The sequence below is a fragment of the Carassius auratus genome, chromosome 6 (assembly GCF_003368295.1).
Source record: "Carassius auratus strain Wakin chromosome 6, ASM336829v1, whole genome shotgun sequence".
In the NCBI taxonomy this organism is placed as follows: Eukaryota; Metazoa; Chordata; class Actinopteri; order Cypriniformes; family Cyprinidae; genus Carassius; species Carassius auratus.
The window spans coordinates 17,707,008-17,722,927 of record NC_039248.1 but is presented as its reverse complement, the minus strand read 5'-3'; the positions used below and the strand labels follow the sequence as shown (position 1 = coordinate 17,722,927).

Here is a 15,920-nt window from a genome sequence, read left to right as displayed (position 1 = left end):
TTTGTAATATGTTAGCATTGGACACAACCGTATTTTTTATTTTTTGCTTGTGAATAGGTTTTGTGAATTATTAATATTATTAACACCAACAACATGTTAGTGCATTTATTGATATTAATAATATTATAATAATAGATATAATAAATTATTATTTTATTTTGTTGTTATTATAATAATAGTGGGTGTAGTTTAGTGTGTTGCAATAATAGTACTTTGTTTCATTTAATGCTATTAAAATATTGTACAAACGTGTTTTTATTTAAATACATTTACACACAGCAGGCCATATACATTATTCAGATCATATTCATAATATTAGAGCAGTTTAAGAGTGGTTTATAATAATAATAATTTAGATGTTATCCCAGTTTGTCTACATTCAGCAAATCAAACTGCCCTGACCAGGAAGATCAAATTATAAAGGTTTTTATTATAATGGTTCATATTATAAAAAGTTTTTCTTTTTCTTTTTCGATATAAAAATATTGTACAAATGCATTTAAATCAATAAATTCACACAGGCTGCAGGTAGTACTTTATTTTGAATATTCATATCATACCCTTAAGAGTGGTTCATAGATAGCTTTTTAAACTGATCTACCAGTTGTTCTAACTTCAGCAAACCAGACCAGCCTGACCAGGAAAACCATCTTAGAATGGCTTATACCCTTTTTTTCTCCATTAAGCCAGTCTAGGTGGTCTCCCAGCAAAGCCAGTCTGGTGTTCACCTGGATTAGTTGGTCCAAAACACTCCTCAACACAGGATGATCACCATCTTGTGTTCAGGCCTCAAGTGAAGTGCACTGGTTGTGCTATGTGCAACAGAATTCCCAAACAGCAAGTCAATCAACTAATTATTCGGCTGTAATTGGTGTCAGAGGCCCGTCAATATCAGCAGGCAGCAGAAGAAGCCGAGTCACGCCTCACATTAATCATGTGTACGTGTCTAATGACTGCTGCTCCGAGAACCAGAAACCCTCGGAGTACTGACTGACAAGGCTGCCAACTTCTGCCATCGCACAGATCCCAGTTTGAGATGGAAATCATCCAGGTAGCATTTTAATTCATTATGCAGGGTCTGGGCTAAAATACAGTCCGTTTGGATAATTTTAAAAAACACCTGCTTGTAAAAAAAAAAAAAAAAAAAAAAATATATATATATATATATATATATATATATATATATATATATATATATATATATATATATATATATATATATATATATATATTCTATGGAAAGGTCATTATATCTTTTCTTTATGACCCTGCTTAGTTTCTTTTGCTGTGTAAACACAAACCTAATGCATTTTAAATTTCTCTATTTATCCTTTATTTTACCAGGATAGTCCCATTGAGATGCAAAATCTCTTCTTCAGCACAAAAAGTTTCACCATAAAACAATTACAAACACATGAAACAAATAAAATTTTGCCCCACATTGAGGTGATTACTAATATGTGACACTTTGTTCATCTTCTGAACACAAATTAAGATATTTCTGATCAAATCCGAGAGCTCTCTGATCAAGGTCCAGGAACAGGAAAAGGGACATCAGTAAAATAGTCCTTGTGACATCAGGGATTCAACCATAATTTTTAGGAAAGCTATGAGAATACTTTTTGTGCGGGAAGAAAAAAATGCTTGATTCTCTCCACAATGGCGGTGCGTCGCTACAGAAGGTATAAAGACGTTATTTTTTTTTTATTTAAACACACCAAGTATTCTCGTAGCTTTGTAAAGTTATGATTGAACCCTTGATGTCACTTGGACTATTTTATCGATGTCGTTACTACGTTTCTGGACCTCAGTTGTGGTAGAAACCTTGCTGTCTATGGGAGGGTCAGAGAGCTCTCAGACTTTATCAAAAATATCTCAATTTGTGTTCCAAAGATGAGGGCCTTAAGGGTTTGGAATGACATGAAGGTTAATTAATTAATGACAAAATTAACATTTTTAAGTGAACTTCCCTTTAATACATGTCGCTTCAATAGAAAATAGATGTCAATAACCCCCACAAATGTTAAAAATTTCACTAACTTCTCTGATGTGATGAGATCTATTTCAGTTCGACCACTTTTGTGTCAAGACTGGTTTAAAAATACATTTCAAAATGAAACTTTCAAAAGAAAATTTGCACACGGATTTCTATCGTGTGGGTCACTGCTAAAAAGCAGCTCACTGAAAAGCACATCAGTCTATGCCACTGGTGCGTGAGCACACAATTTGTCATTGAGGTACATTAAAGCTGAAGAGTACCCTAAAAGTTATAGATGACCAGCATGCTGATCCAGGGAATTCAATTACATATTTGAGTACAGTGAAAGAATGATAGCTGGTCTATTAGCCTCACTAATAATGAATGAGGGGAAAACACATTACAGCTGCCTTTCAGGTCTTTCTTCATTAGGCCTGTGGAAGATAAGGCAAATAAAAAGACAAGAAAACCCCAGTTAACCATGAAAAAAAAAACAAGACTGCCCGCTCCTCTAAGGGAAACCTTGCACTGAATGCATTATCATGGATAAAAAGGAAGGAAAATGAAGGCTGAGGGAGACTGTGGGTGCGTGCTCTGATATTGAGCTTCATGTGGAGAAATAATAAACATTCTTTGCAGTTGTCTCTAGTTGATTCCTTGCTAACAGTCCCAGTTGGTTTTAGAGCGTGTTAATTACCCATCGAGTCAATCTGAGCCATCAAGGCAGTTTAGCACAGCTGTGACTCAATCACACACACATACACACACACACACACACCTTTATGAGGTGCATCCGACAGTGAGTACCGACACAGAATGGGGCGATGAATAGAGGATGTGTTCCCCTTTCTTGTACACAGATTATTTTTTTCTTACCACAGTTTAAAAATTCCCAGAGGAATTCTAAATTGCGGTTCATTTAGGTATTAACTTTGCCTTGGATGTTTTCCTAAAATAGAAATAGACACTACTAAGACAAATGTTGACATTCCGTAAAAACAACAGACATACGAAAATAGAACATTTATTAAAATATAAGTTTAAAAGAACAGAAATGATATGTGATATAACTTGTTTCACAACAATGTAAAAGCATTTACTGTTGCCTTTGATCAATTCAATGCATCCTTGGTGAATAAAAGTATTCATTTGTTTGAAACTGTCTTCCTGGCTACAGACTTTAGAATTTGGGGTTTCAAGTTTAATATATTAACCAAGACATCTTTAAAAACATCACCCTTTTCATGTTTTTTCTTTTCTATGGAATACAAATAGTCATGATAGATTAGTAAACAACTATTTTCTCGCAACACATCTCTTATTTCTGTGGTGGAAATGTAGTTACCGGTTGGAGACTCAGAGTTGCACTGCACCTCACTGTGCCTGGAGTGAGGAAAAGAGAGTTCATCAGACTGTCTGGAGCATCAGAGAAAGAAAACAAAGGAGGTGAGCAAAGGGTAGGCCCTGCTGACTTACTGATGGAGGGCTGATCTAGAGAAGCCAGAAGAACGAGAAACTAAACATCAGCATCCTGCTAGATTCACTGGCGTGAGACAGAGCTCCATGCTGGGAAAATCACACTTTTCCTCAACAATGACAGCAGCTCTGGGATACTGCTCAGCCATCTGAATAGTTCTCATTTTGATGACGCCTGTCCAAAAGCTTGTCAGTAATGGCTAAAATTCTGTCCATTTTGTCAAAGTTATATTTTGGTTTGTTTTATTTTCAAATAACAAAAACATTTTATGTTGCTTTATTACTTTGCCTCTTTCTAAAAATCCCTCAAAATATCCCAAGAGAGAACCTGCTTTTAAAATGCATTTGCTATTAGTGTAAAAAGCATTAAAACTGTGTTGCAGTTGCAGAGGGGTGGGTTTTTTCTGTATTTAAACAGATTTCATCCTGAGAAATAAAAAATTCTGAGAAAATCTTGGTGGGGGTGACTGTATTACAATTACAAAATTACAGTTAAATAAAAAAAAAAACACAAAAAAAAACTTTTGAATGTGTTCTTAAATACGTAATTTGAATACTTCTGTCATCACTGCATGAGCTTATAGCACCATCAACATGTGTTTCAGAGTGAAGCGCGGCACTGTGTTCTTCTACACGAGCGCAGCTCACAGTCTGGTGCTTTCAGTGTCAATGTCAGTTTATAATGTGCATTTGAATACACAACAACCACTCACCAACTTCCCAAACTTGTAATAAAAATTGTTTATAAATCTGTTGTGAAAAAATAAACGCTTTTAAGGTCTCCCTATGGATTTCTGCCAAAAAGAAAAGTGCTATGGTTTAACATTTGAAAGCAAAGAAATTACAACAGACAATGATTATTATTATTATTATGATATACTCATTTTATTATTTTACAGCCCAATGCTAATGTTTTCTTCATAGATTTGTTTTATTGTCCATAAATTAATACAATAAACTGTTGATTAACAATTATAACTATTATCATTGTTGTTGTTGTTATTTTTATGCAGTCATACTGAATTGGTTCCATAAAATCAATAGAATGTTGCCTAAGGCCTAAAATCAATAGAATGTTGCCTAAGGCCTAAAATCAATAGAATGCGGCCCTTCAGACAACAGAAGTGGAGAATGAACAAACGAACAAACAAACAATTTATATGTACTACACAGAAGCACAGTAAAACTGGAGCTCTTGACTAAAGTTTAATAAAATTTAAGTTTATTAAAATTAACAAAAATGAGTTTGAGATCATCAAAACAAGACTTTTGATTAAAAAACCTTGGACCATCCTGGAAACACTCGGTGCTCATGAAATCCACTAACAGTGAGGAAAAGAGGTTAAACCATCACATTCACTGATTTGCACACAGGCATATGGCGGCTCATTTTAATTATGTTTCATAAATTCACTCGCCTCTTCCTATATTGTACATTCCTGCAATTACATTATGCAGAGAGAGATTTATGATCCCCAGCACACTCCAATATCAAGCTTTCCAGCAAAGATTTTAATAAATGCTTGCGTATCAGTCTTAAACGATGAACCCACATGTGTTAAATCAACAGATTTTATTCCAGCTCTTATTGCTGACTTTATCTAAATGTAATACTACGAGATTTCATCAAACATTAATGTTTCTTCATCCATATTCTGAATACATTTTTTTAGAACGTCTTAGGTTTTAAAACTACACAGTAAAGACATAAAAATCAACAGTGCCTTTTTTTGGTGGTGTGTACAAGACCATATAAGAGTCGTATAACATCTGTCTCTAGACGGCAGCACCAGCACTGTGGCGTACGAGAAAAAAAAGAGAGGTGTAGCTTGCAATCAATTACTGGCCGTTACTTGGCAGCTGAGTCAATCAATAGCAGATCAAAGCTGCCAGGTATCCGCTTCCTCCAATCCATCAGACAGGAAGACAACGGATGGAGCAATGAGATGTGAAATGAAGAAGACAGGGTTATCTCTAGATCCAGCCAGTGTGAATCCTGGCCTTCTAGCAGTTTTTAGCTTCCCATGCCACTAAAAGAAATAAATGCACACATGCATTCCCTTCACTTTCACAAGCCAAGAACACTTTCACAATGCAGGTTTATGAATGCCTTTGTATTGAAGATGGAATGGCTCTTTTAACTCGGCATCTCGCTAACCTGGCCTGTCTCTACTGCAGAGTGAAATGTCAGAGCTCTATTCAGAATAAAATGAGCTTTACTTGACATACAGCAACAAATGTATTTGCACTGCCAGGATTATTCAGTGTTGCAAAAAAATTATATAAAACAACAAAAGACTCGAAAAGAATAAAAAACAGATGCATGAGGATTCGCAGGTCCAACCCTCTGTTCTCCTCCTGCCCAACATACAAATTCTCAACACTCTGTGCCCTTGCAGACACAGTCATTTAAATGTTAAGAAGCAGGTTGGTGAGTTATTGCCGGCAGTGAGCTGGGACTTCTTCCTGTTCAGGCTAACAGTCCAGCAGCGCTGTGCTGCTTTATCAGCACAACTCGAGCTGTGTCTCTAGGGCACCTGATAGGACTTACAGACTGACCCCATAATGTATCACTGAGTTTGGGGGGAGTTTGTCACATGGCTTGAATAGAAGTCTCGACTGCATTGCTCCAGGCCTAAAAACTTCTGACTTCATGAGTGAAGTGAATGCAAAAGAAGAAAAAAGAAAGTCCAAAGCACTTTGCAAAAATGACAAGCCCCTGCTCTGTTAATGAATTTGACTTTCAATGACAAACAGAGTTTATTCTACGGTAGGTAAATGGGTAGGTAGGTACATAAAAATCCATCCGTCCATTAAAAATAATAATAATAGTATTTTTTTGAAAAAGAAATCCTTTTCTAATATTATAGACGTCTTTGTTATCAACTGAATCCATCCTTGGTGAATAAAAGCATTAATTTATTTCAAATAAAAACAAAAGAATAGAACCAAATAGAAGAGAATAGAATAGAATAGAATCTAATTCCAGTCTAAATGAATAACTGAATTCATATTTGTGCATTTTACCAAGCAGTACAAACTTAACAGTGGTAGCAAATATAAATATCTTGTGCAAAAAAAAAAACCTATACGAATTTCATGCATTTATATTAATTAACCTTACCTTATATAAACCAACACTAGTTACTTATTTCAGGTACCAGAAATAACAAACCTCAAATCAGTCTCTGTACCACTCCTTATTACTAAGGCATGGTATTTCATCAATATTTGACCAATAAAAATCTTTATGAATAATATGTGGACTGGACTATAAATGCTAAAACAACACACACACACACACGCACACAAAAGGTTAGTTCATCTACATAATGAGAATAAGAAGGTAAATCTGTATATTGGTTATCCACATCAATTTAGTACAGCTCCAAATATAAAAAAATTGACTGATCCTGCTAGGAAAAAATAGATAGGCTAGACTACCCACCCCTTCTCGCCAATAACATTTACCTCAAAATTTACAGCCTCAGGACGCCTCCACAGAAAGCCTCACCCTGGTTATTCAGTCCCTGACCCCAATCTCAGGATCAATACACTGCTCCACAATGGGCTTGGTCAGCAACTGGCTTTAAAGGAACAGTTCAACCAAAACATTGTGCCATCATTTACTCACCCACATCCATATGACTTTTTCTTTTCTTCTGAGAAGCAAATAAGGAGAAGTTTAGCAGATTATCAAAGAAAGATGCTCTTTTTATTTACATAAAGCTTCAGAAGACAAGCTGTTTTACATCATTTTTGAAGCTTGACAGCATCCGTCCACATTGTATAGGAAACAAAGTAGCACCTCAGACTAAATGTGGACATGACCACACCACACACATCAAACGCAGCACATTCAAAACTCATTACTAAACCCATTATTATTCATTATGCATGGTGCTGAAGTATGACTTAATTGGGTATATTTGCCATCTGCAAAATTAACAAGTGCCAGAGCTTGGGTTCAGCTGCCAATGAGACAAGAAAGGCTAATGCACTGCCATTCTCTCCTTGTGATGTAAGGCTGCAAAAGAAAATCTCCAGAAGTGCACTTAGTTCAACCAGGCTTGTGTAAATTCCATAACTCTGTATAATCTCAGATAAGCTTGACTAACAGGTGTGTATAAATATTTTTCTGTGGAATACTGGGCAGAGGGATGGCATCCAGTAACATCAATCCTGCACACAGGAAGAAGCCCAGCGAGGCGTCTGCATGTCTTGACATCTTTCCACGTAAGATAACTCATCAAGATCCTATAAAAAAAAAACTGTAATCATAAATTTATGGAGCTCATCGCCTCTACTTAGTGATCGCCTCTTCTTTGAAATATAAATGACTGTTTTTGTTCTGAGCATGGAAGGGAGAAGCAACGGAATGTGTTTAAGGTCAAGCTGACCTTATCAAGGATAAAAAACATGAGGGAGTACAATGCTGCGAAATAGATTTTGATGCATTCCATTTTAGATTATATCTTACGAGGTGAAAGAAAAAAATGCCTTTGCTTTTCATCTCTTTTCTGTGCTACGTGTAAGGCTATTTGTTACTGTGCTGTAAAAAAGATTTTCAATATAGATGCTGAAAAATAAAATGTTGGAATAACTCATAAACATCGATGTTCAGGCAAGTCAGTTCACTCGATGGGCAGTACCCTGAACAGCTATTGTCTATAGAAATCTGTAAAGATTATGTCATTATTATATTTCTAATCAGCAATAATAGGAGGGACATTTTTCATTTTTACATTATATCATTTCTGGTGGCATAAAGCATATAGTAAATGTACATTTATAATTCATTATCAGATTTAGCTGAATACAAGTCAACAAAGCCATATTGATCCTAGACAGACATAAAAAATAAGGAATACTTTTTTTAGAGGCCATTTTCTCAAATAATTCATAGCATTAAATAACAAAATGAGGCAGAGAGAAAAAATATTCAAGGGAAAGTAAGAGCACAAAAAGAAAGGAAGAAACAGTGAACAACAGAAAGAGAGCAGAAGAGACAAAGAAAACTTGCTTGTGAATCTCATTAGGATGCAAGAGGGCATCTATGAACATTAAAGAGAGTGTGTGTGTGTGTGTGTGTGTGTGTGTGTGTGTGTGTGAGAGAGAGAGAGAGAGAGAGAGAGAGAGAGAGAGAGAGAGAGCGCTTGTGGATCTTGTAAAGCTAACCCATCACCAAGAGGTGATTTATAATTTGTGCACATGGTTGAGAAGATGCAAAAAATAAATAAATTAATTAATTAAAAAAAGAAAACCTAAAGATATGATGGGAAGATGAAACAAGGATCAAAGATCAGTGAGAACATGGAATTTTGTAAGTGATGATTTGAAAAGTTTGCTTCTCTGCATGCATGGTGAGCTCCACAGATATAAAGGAGACCACTAGTTAAAAAGCTTTTTTATTTTTTTGACTATTTATTTTATGATAATTATTTTAATAAATAATGAAATTTGGAATTACATATTATTATCATAACAAATTAAATGTTTAAATTATTCAGCATGAGTTGAGAGTGTTCCAACGATCATATTGTGCTAAAAGAGAAACAAAAGAAATCCTGATTTTAAATACAAATGAGTTCTTTTTTAATTTAAAAAAAAATATTTCATTCTTTCAATGAATCAATCAATAAATCCCAGATTTTTCTCAGATTACTGCATCCACTGTACACCATCCTTCAAAATGTGGGGGTCAGAAACTTGCTTTTTGAATGTTTTTATAAGAAATCTCTTGCTTATCAAGGTTGCATTTATTTATATAGAAAATACAGTAAAAATAGTAATATTGTGAAACATTATTACGATTCAAAATAACTTTTTAAATTTGAATATATTTTAAAATATAATTTATAGCCATTACTCCAGTCTTCAGTGTCACTTGATACTTCAGAAATCATTCTAATATGCTAATTCGGTGCTCAAGAAACATTACTTATTATTATCAATGTTGAAAACCATGCTACATTTTCCCCCAGGATTTCTTATATAAATATACATTTCAAACGAAGTCAATTTATTTGAGAGAGAAATCTTTTGTAACATTATACATATCTCTATTGTTTCTTTTGATCGCTTTCATGAATCTTTGCTGAAAAATATTCACTTAACTTAAGAACTTAACAGTAGAGTATATGTTTTAGTTATTACCACATTGCATAAAGAGCTCTGGAGGGAGATGGGGAAAACTAATATGACTATAAAGTGGAATTAATAAGATAAACGTAATCATAATCCATTCAAAAGATGTCCTTTAGAACCTTGAGTCGAACACAATTCATAGTCTTTGTGATAATCTTGACATTTTAGCATGAATGTGGGAGCTCTGGCACTGCTAAAAACACCAAGGGAAGTTTTAAACTGTTATATCATGCAAATAAAACTAAGGCTAACTGCCAGTTTGGTAGATAATGCAATGAGTGGCAGGACTTTAAACCGTCTGAACCAGAAGTTCTGACATCAAACAGCTGGTTACATACAGTACACCAACATTTGAGTTTATTAGTTTGAATGTTCTCCAACACAGTGGAAAACAAGAAGCTGATTTTGTTAATATGTTGCCTTCACCACATCTGAAGAAAGAAATTCAGGAAGGTTAGGTTTAACTCGGTGCGTTTATCTTAAAATTCTTGAGCAAACGTCAGAGTGAATCAATAGAAAGAATAAATTAGACTAACCCTGGCCTGCTGTGTGAGTGTACTGTTTCATTTTCTCTGAACACAGTTGCCTGGAGACATGATGATTGACGTGTTTGAGCCGATCCAAGCCTGTGCTACTGCCTCAGTGAGTCAGCAAAGTTAAGTGGGAAACATTTTAGCATCATTTACTGTGGTCTGTACTATAATCAACTCAAGCCAGTCAACCAGTGAGTGTTGATTTATAATCCAAACCAATAAACAGCTGATATTTTGGAAGGATGTATGTGGGATAACAAACTGCAGGCTGCCTCCTGGTAAGACAACTATGAATAAATGTGAGTAATCAGTGTGACACGCTCTCACAATAGTCTGTTTCATTATTCTGAGACTGGAAGTTGGCAAGAGATCACTTCCTCGATGTGCACAGACCACAGAATTACAAAATCGGACTTGCCGAATTAATCCAGTACCCAAAAGGTATTTAAGTAAATATGTTGATTTCTCAATGTCAATGTGGCCAATGAGATATATAGACCGATTCATTCTGCACTCATTCAATACATTATGAATATTATCTCCTCTATTATTTTCTATGTGCCAAGTAGACTAAAATGTAGGGGTTAATATTATTTTTGTTGTCGATGAAATAAATTAATACTTTTATCCAGCAAGAATACATTAAAGGGGGGGTGAAATGCTATTTCATGCATACTGAGTTTTTTTACACTGTTAATGTTGGATTCCCATGCTAAACATGGACAAAGTTTCAAAAAATAAGTTGTACGTTTGAAGGAGTATTTTTGTTACAAAAATACTCCTTCCGGTTTGTCACAAGTGGCCACAAGTCACGCCTCCAGCGGCTCGTGTTTTTCCGAAAAAAAAATCGGCACAGACTATTTTTCTCTTATAAATATAATAAAACTAAAGACTTTTTGGAGATATGAAGGATGCAGTACTACTCTATAGGTACTCAAGATTAACAGGAGATTGAGTGAAAATGAGCATTTCACCCCCCTTTAAAGTCTAATCTCTAATATACATATATATATATACACACACACCAAGTAGTATTAGTTTTTTATTATAATTATGAAAAATACACTTTTTTTATACAGCTTAATCTCTATTCAGACTGCATTCTTGCTGTTCATATCTTTCAGACTGGTGGTAAAGACTCCCATACTCCATTGTGTGAAGACGACAAGCACCACTGGGATTCTTAATGCCACCAACACAATACAGAACTCCCACATGACACTCCTTCAGACAGCTGTAACAGAGCTCTGTGGGCTGAAACATGGTGAATAGTGACTGTTTTTTTTCTCTCTCTCTGCTATTTCAGCTTCCCTCGGCCCTGTGCCCTTCCCATTAATAAATGATAGCCTCTGATCAGCCAGGTTTCACGACTGCAATTATATTCAACATGCAGCAAGTGAACCAACATGGAGCCAGTCAAACTAGCTGCATTTGCCCAGCTTAAACATGTCAGGAACAAGGAGGACATTAAAAAACGAGACATGAAAGATTTCAGAAATGGCGAAGTGTGTGCTGCAGCCTGATAACGCTCCACTATCTTCCTCATAATGACTGGAGATCAGTTCAGAGCCCTCCTTTCTCTACGACCCCAACCAGGAAGCTAAAGTCAGAACAGCTCTCATGTGTCCTGAAGAGGGAGTTGGGATGGGTGGTGGGGGGTTGGGGGGAAGAGGGTTATTCAGCACCTTGGACAGCTTCTCACAAAGCCTTCCCAATCCAGAGCCATTTAAATAAGATCCATGAGTGGCAGCATTCTCCTTTCCACACTTTGGATTATCTTCATTCACATGCAGTCCCAACACTATATTTGTTTCCATATTGCATCCATCCACGCACCACATTTACTTCCCTTCACTTTAAAAATCTCAATCGTGTATAACCCACACCTGCTTAACAAAATGCTGTCTGTGCAAACTGGCCACTCAAAGTCCAGATAGGACTTGCATATATTTCAAGCACTGATTGCTGGTAATGACTATGCATTTGCAATGTGTGTGGTAATTAAGAAATACGCTGACATTAGCAGGCTTGAGCCTGAAAACATTATGCTTTACACTCAAAGGAATATATGTTTAGACACATTTGGCAGATAGGTGAAATGTGCACTCAACAGCATTCAGCTTGCAGTGTTTGTGTGCACTGGCATCAGACCCTATGGAATTAGTCTAATGCATAGTGATGTGCAAATATGTTCTACTTTTGAATCATAGGAGCCATATTTGGTTCAAAGGCTGCAGTGGAGGTGAAGAATAAGATGAAATGCATTCTTTGATCAAAAGACAAAAGAACATATTGTGCAGTCCAGTCATATGGACTACCTGTATGGTGCTATGTTGATATTGACCTCCGACTGTCACAATTAAATATCCCTATATGAGAAAGATTTATGCAAATTTGTATTACAGATGTTTTACACAGAAGGATCAATCAATAAATTAACTAAATCAAGATTCCTAAAAGGGAAAGGTATCTCTCTCTCTCTCTCTCTCTCTCATATACACACACACACACACACACACACAACTGAAATTCTGAAATAATGTTTAATAAACTTTTTTCTAAAGTGGAACACAAAGGAACATTTTTGTTTTTAAATCCATTTAAGGAAAATTTATGGGGAAGTCAAAAATCCACATAATGAAAGTCAATGAGATCCAAAACATCATTAAACCCCTTTGCCATTGTTTGCCCAAAAAAAACACTGTGGAACACACAAGCTTGGAATGACATGAGGATGAGTAAATAACTTCATTTTAAAGCAGCAAAATACTGAACTAGATCGTACAGCAAGCTCCAAACTGGAATCCAGTAATGTGTGGTGTATGTACGTTTCAATTATGCATTAACCTTCTAATGACAACTTCTCTTATCTTTGTTCAGATGTGTGCTGATGTACATAGAAAGGGCAAAAAGAGTTGAAGAGAAAAATCAATACCATGTCTCAAATTGCTCCATAAATGGTTGCATTAAGTGTCTCTAAAGGAAATAAGAGGCAGAGAGAAAGAACATGTGGAATGAAACATTGCTGCCCTTCCTCAACATCAACAACATATTATTATTGACATACTGTTTACTGGCAAAGGTTGTAATCAGAGACTACCTCCGCCTAAATCAGTGACAGAGATGCAAACCAATGAATTAGCAACATGGCTGATATTGTCAGACAGAGTAAAAGTACACTGTAGTTTACTGTTGTTATCAGTGATACTGGCTAACACACACTTCACTGACTGTGCTGGTCAATACAAATCCTCTCAGCTTATCTCTCCCTTAAGTCACAGGTAACACATTAAAGCCTTTTGGCAGTAATTGCAGCTGTCTTGCAGGCTTTCTAAAGCTAGATGGCTCGAACTATAAGCCAGCACATCAGCTGTTTAAAAAGGCCTGTGTTTAAGCATGTCATGATTGACAGACAAAAGGTTGTTAGGGTCTATGCTGTACCGAAAATACTTTACCTAATTTGGTGTACATAGTAAAAAATGGCTGGCCTCTTAAAAACTGCTGGTAAATCTCATTATGATATATTATCACCAAATCTTGCATTTAGTCTTTTTGGCAATTTTTTTTTCTTTCAATTAGCATAGTGGTTTATTTTTTTATTTTATTCATTTATGGGGGCGGGGGTACTGACTGGTCAGATATCAGTCATTGGTCTGGGATTAAACACATTTTTGAGTGAGAAAAAAATGGATTTGCAAATAATTTTGATAATATTGTCTCAAAAACTGATATGTGCATAAGCTCAGATCAATGAGGACTACAATCAGTCATTTACAAAAAGAAATACAAAACGTGCTAATAAAATAAGAAATTAAAACAAGAAACAAAACAAACTGATAAAAAGATTGAATCCAATATTTGGTGACAATATATAACATAAGCAGCACTTTTTTTGTATGCCGATCATGAAATATAAAAATATATAAATAGACTGTCTAAAGATAAAATTGAATGCTGTGCCTTTAACCCTCTTCATGCCTGTGCATTCACTTTCAGCATTTCCTGATTCACCGAGAAACCTTAAATACTCAGATACAGATAAGATTAAAATCTATCAAATCTAAAAAGTGCCCAATTTTATTGTGTATACTGACAATAACAAAACATTGTGCTTTTGCAAATTAAACAAAACAAACAGGGTGCACTTTCTGCCATCTAGGTCCCTGTGAGCAACTCTCTACACATCACATACTCAGTGAATATTTGACACAGAGACATGAGAAATATGTCTATAGAAAGCTTGGGTCTGCTTTTAAATGAACAAATTCAAATTGAAAACAAATATGCTCTGACTATGTAATCTGTATGAAACTAAAGTGAGGTACAGTCCCGTATCTGAAATGATTGTTTAACTTTTCTGAATTTTTTTTTCTTCAGATATGTTGTTATTCAGGGTAATTCTATTTGTTAAGCAAAGAAGGTTAAATAATGATAATAAAAAAGTATTACAGTTGTTTTAAAGCTAAAAGGCTAAATTATTCTATGTTTGACTCAAACTGAAAGAATAAAGAGTTTAATTTCTATTAAGGTTTATATGGATTTGAAGATGTAGCCCAATAAGCAATTTGAATAATTAAGTTACTTATTGAATAACTAAGTTACTTTTCAGACAGAGTAATCTGTAAACAATACCGATTATATAATTAGTAATAGTAATTAATCACTTTTTGAAAGTAACTTACCCAACACTACCAACGGCTACCAAAAAAATCAGCTTCAGGAATAAAGGACATTTTAAAATATATTCAAATAGAATAGTCATTTAAAAAAATTTTTTACTGTATTTGTGATGCATGAGCATGAAAGACATCATTTAAAAAATAATTAACTTTTTAAACAGTACAGTGTACATATGTAAACATTCTCTCTAGTTTTACTGATAAATCTCTGCAGCCACAGCCTAACAAGTTGAGAGTTTATGGAAGTAACGTCTGGAACCGATCCACAAGCTGATACACATTCTGCATGGATCAACAAGAGAAATCCACACAAAGCTGTGAGGAGGGTCTTTTTGCTACTTCACAACATCTCTGAAAGGCTTCAGATGGAGACAAGCAAATAAAGCCGGGATCAGAATCCCTGGAGAGAAGCAGTGCCTCCGTACCATGGCAGCATCCATTGTTTACTCGCACAGTGTGAATCATACTCTCTGCAGAGCAATCCCAGACTTAAGTCCCACAGATCTGAGGACAGCTAAGACATTCTGGTGGCTTAATTCATCTGGTAGGAGGTTCTGAATGACGACAGGGGGCAGGATGCCAGGGGAAATCAGAGCCGAGTTGCCCTGCTAAACATTAACTTACCTAGCTCCTCACATCACTCACAATGCTAGGACGCATTTAACCATCCCAATGGATAACTGACCTAGTCATCACTGTCATCACAGAGAAACAATACCACGCAGAGCCTGCAGGCTGCAGCTACTCAAGTTCTCTCAATGGCACACACTGGGTGTGTCTCAACATCCAGAATATTTATTTATTTATTAATTCTGTTCTGTAAGTGCACAAGCTACATTTTACACAATGCTGGAGTATCTCAATGCAATCAAATGGACCTTTATGAAACTTTTATGCTATCTTGCTTGCACATTTTTAAAAACAACAAAGACTTTAGATGTTTGACTGCAGTACATAACCCATTACGGTTTAAATTCATGAAATTCAGTTTTCTCCATCAATAGTTTATATTTGTACATAAAAAACATAATATTATGAAATAAAAATTAATTAAATAGCTTTAAACTTGATAATCAGCTGAAGTGACGCTTAATACATTTAAATAAA

The 15,920-nt window shown here is 35.4% G+C and overlaps 1 protein-coding gene across 1 annotated transcript in view; it reads right to left on the bottom strand.

Moving 5' to 3' along the window:
• The window catches only part of rab6ba (RAB6B, member RAS oncogene family a), a 75,375-nt gene that overhangs the window by 58,940 nt on the left and 515 nt on the right, over positions 1-15,920 (bottom strand). The gene's annotated exons all lie outside the window — the stretch shown is intronic.